The sequence below is a fragment of the Buteo buteo genome, chromosome 24 (genome assembly GCF_964188355.1).
Source record: "Buteo buteo chromosome 24, bButBut1.hap1.1, whole genome shotgun sequence".
Taxonomy (NCBI): Eukaryota; Metazoa; Chordata; class Aves; order Accipitriformes; family Accipitridae; genus Buteo; species Buteo buteo.
The window spans coordinates 12,739,462-12,743,527 of record NC_134194.1 but is presented as its reverse complement, the minus strand read 5'-3'; positions in this window follow the sequence as shown (position 1 = coordinate 12,743,527).

Here is a 4,066-nt window from a genome sequence, read left to right as displayed (position 1 = left end):
AAAGCTCAGGCGTTGAGCACTTCTTGGACAAGCTCCAAACAAGGGCTACAGCCCTCTAGCCACAAACCTCGTTTGCTACAGGAGTTTTGCAACTGGAGTTGTCACAACAGGGCAGCAGCTGCAGCCCAGTCCCTATGGCCGTAAGTGGAGGCAGCTATATCATTGCACCAGTGCTCTGTGCAGCAAAATGCATCTGCACTGGGATCAACGGGGTCTACCCTCCTGGGAATCCCGAGCAGGCTGAGTCTGCCCAGGCAAAGTGAGCCTGGCATTCCACAGCCTTCGGCAGTTTTCCTGGGGCACTGGAAGTTTGCTCAGCTTTACCTGGAGGCTGAGATATAGGGGAAGGCTCCGTATGTGATATAGATGTGCCTGGCATGGGGCACTCTGTGCCTGTGCAGCGTGGTGAAGTGATGGATATGTGACATCACCGAAGCCCCACCGAAGGGACCTCGCAGGATGCTTGTCAGGGTACATTGTATGTCCTGCGTAACCACCCTGGAGGTGAACGGTGTTCATCACCCAGCTGGGCTTGGGAAGATGGGTCCGTTGGAGGCAGGCTGGGGGGATAATGACCAAAGGAGGGATGCATACAGAGCCAGGACCTGCGAAGGGGCTGGGAAGGCTCCGTGCCTCAACCTCCTGCCTTTGCCTGACACATGCCCACCAAAGCCTGGCCCGGGGAGAGCATGAGGCTACAGTCAGACCTCTCACAAGAGTGGGCTGTGCCCTCTGCGGACAAGCCACCAGGCTGCAAGCGGCACCAAGCGGCTTTGTCCTTCCCGCACCTCCCAGCAGAGCCCTCAACATGGGAGTACTGCTACAGTTTTTTGCTGGAAAAATCACATTAATCATCCTCAGTGCCACCTCCCGGGCCTTTGTCACAGTTTGGTGCCCCAGTGCCAGCTTTGTTTTAAAAGCATTATTTATTTTTAATAAAAGCCAATCTAAACAGCAACATTTTTAGGATGAGAAAAATAAAAATGCAGTGGTTGTCACAACTGTCAGCATCCCCGGGAATGGGGGACTGGCAGTGCCCGGCTGCGCTCCCCTCCGGCCTGTGTTGCTGCACAGGCAGAGGAGGAAACACCTGGCAGCGCGTGCCTGTGGGCAGCCTTTGTGCCAGGAAAAGCAGCGCCTGCTTTTTTTTAATACACGGGTGAAATTCTTATGCATACTTGTTATTTTCTAAATGTCTAGTAATTTTAATTTCATTTATTGCATGAATAAATGAGCAAATATGACATATACAAATGTTGGAAAGTAAATTAGTTTTTTAAGCCCCTTCACTGAAAGAACTATGTATTATTAAAATATCTGTGTTGCAATGTGCTGGTATCACATTAGCAACAGTAATAAGAAATGCTGTTTATCCATATGGAACTAGATTTTCAAAGCCCGGATCTGGCAGCATGCGTCGAGTCGGTGCGTGGCCGAGACCATAAACCATGGCAACCAGCGGCATCTCCATTTGCCCAAGCAGCCGTGGTGGGTCACGGGGCAGCGTTCCATGTCCCAGGCTGGTGGCCAAGCTGAGATCCTGCGAGCAGAAAGCGTGCAGGAAGCGAGCAGGAAGCGCACCTCACTCACTTCCTGAGCATCTCTTCTCCTTCCATCACTCTTCCTTCTGGGAGACAGGAATAAAGCTTTACCGGAGGCCCCAGGGAGAGCCCATCCCGGCTCCTGCACACCCCTGCCGCTGCGGCTCTGCCTGCTCTGGCTGGCTCTGCTGGTTTCTCCTGTGGGGCCACGGCTTTTGGCAGGGCTGGGCAGGGGCAGGGTGCCGCACCAGGGCTCCTCTCAAGTTCAGTTTTTCCCCAGGTTTTCCAAACCGGCTTTATTTGCAGGCACAAGGCCTGTGAGCGGCTGCATTTGAATGCTGCCTGGCCAGAGCAGAGTGCAGCCACGGCTGGGACAAAACAAAACCAGCATTCACGGGCAGTCATTTAAATTCCCAGCAGCTGTTCCCTCCCAGCACACTCATGCCCGCCCTCCTTTGCTCTCCAAGGCACTTTTGGGGGCTTTTTCCCAGGGTGGTAGGGAAGCGGGTCTTCCAGCAAGTTCACCTGCAACCAGCATCCCTCCTCCCGCCTCCTAAAAATAAGTGGCCAGCCCTGGGGGGGGGGCAATAGCTGGGGGCTGCTCCTCGCTCGGGGGTCTGCACCCACCGGGACTTCAGCCCCCCCATGGTGCCTCCTCCCTGCCCCGGTGCAGCGGGTCGTGCAGGGCTGGGTGCTCACCCCGCAGCAGGAGCCCCGCGTGCTGACCAGCACCCCCAGTCCCTGAGCTGGTTACGGGTGCCCCGCAGATGCCTCCCTGGCCCCGGCTCATTCCCATTCCCTCGTGATGGTGCCTCACCCCTGAGGCTGAGCCACGCTGTGGGGGCGGCCGCCCAGCCCCCCTCCAGCACCGCTCCAGTGGGAGAACTGGGCCCCTGTGCCGAAGGGCGCTCAGCTCCCCGGGGCAGGGGTGCAGACAGGCGTGCGCTCCCGGGACACCGGGTAAACCCAGTGAGACAGGGCTCTGGGCCAGGCGTAGCCACGGGACCCCAAGCAGGAGCTGAGCGGTGCCTTTTGGCCCCTCGTGCGCTCACATGAGAGAAATTGCTCGTGCGTGTTTTGGTCTGCTTGGGTTTAACCCCAGCCCTGCTTTCCCGCGCGGGCTGCCGGCACGAGGGCCGGGCAGGGAGCAGGCAGCGGCACGCCGGGCAGCGGCAGCAGGAGCGAGCACGCTGCGGTTTTCCAGCCGGAGACAGGCAGCTGCTGTGAAGAGCTGGTGGTGAAACGCTGCCTGCAATCCCATTACGGCTGCGAGCGCGAATGAGTTTAGTGGCCTCAATTTAATTCCCATTTGTACATGGTGGAAAAAAAAAGAAAAAAGAGGAAGAAGAGCGAAATCAGGGATCGGCATGGATTGGCTGGGATGGGGATGCGCAAGCTGCAGCCACGTGGGAGGCACGAGCTGCCAGAGATGTGCCCAGCCCCGGGCAGAGGATGCTGTGCTGGCAGCAAGGATGGGTGCTGCAGGGGGAGGAGAAGGACACGTCGCTCCCGCTGGATGTGCCCAGCATGCCCGAGCCCGGGCTGGGAGAGCCGCTGCAGTTTCATGTAGCTGGAGCCCATCAGCGATGGAGTACACCAGGCACGGGGCTCCCCCCATCCCGGCTGGAGAGCCATGTCAACGGCAAGTGCGTGGGCTGCCGTGGGCCAAGCCAAGCCCCACGGGGTGGGTGCCTGCGTCTCCCTCCTCTCCTTGCCCCCGGGATGTGCCTGGGACTGGAACAGACCCAGCCATGGGAAGGCTGGAGGAGGGAAGATGCCACTTAAAGGCCTGAGGAGCCGGGGCTCCAATTTCAAAAAATAAAGTGAGGATTTTCATCTGTATTTGCTTAGTGAGTTAATGACTTTATTTCTGATTTGATGCTCTTGTCTCTGATGACTCAGGCACAAAAAGGGAGACCAGATAAGAGCAAAGAGGCCCGGCCAGAGGGATGCTGGTGGCTGCTCAGTGCCCAGCATCCCCCAGCCTGGATCCCTTCCAGGGGATTCCAGAAATGCTGTCAGCACCGGGAGTGGGACCATGGGCATGGGGAGGGCAGCAGCTTGGGGAGGTGAAAGCAGAAGCAGCCATCCCTGATAAGAGATGGGCTCTGCCCTGTTATGGCTATGGCAATTGCACTAACAAGAGCGTTAGGTATTTTGTACTTGGTATGACCTGCCCGGATCACGCTGTACCACCCCAGCCTTCTGACCTCATCCTCTTCTGGGAGGAATAAACGTCTGATGTGGAGGAGAGCAGACCTTCTCCTTCCCCTGACACCTCCAGCTGGAACCTGGCTGCCAGTCCCTTGCCCCTGGGCCATTGCAGAGGCCTGGCAGGCAGCAGGGAATGTCCCCAGACTGGGGGAGGTAATCAGTCCCAGAGCAACCCAGCCCCTCCTGCCTGCATTTCTCCATCACGAGAAACAAACAGATGTGTTTAGCCTGAATTAGCTGTTTTCGACTGGGAAGGCAATCCCAATCTCACTGCATCCAGTTCCCCCCCAGCCTAAACAAGAAGCTGGGCA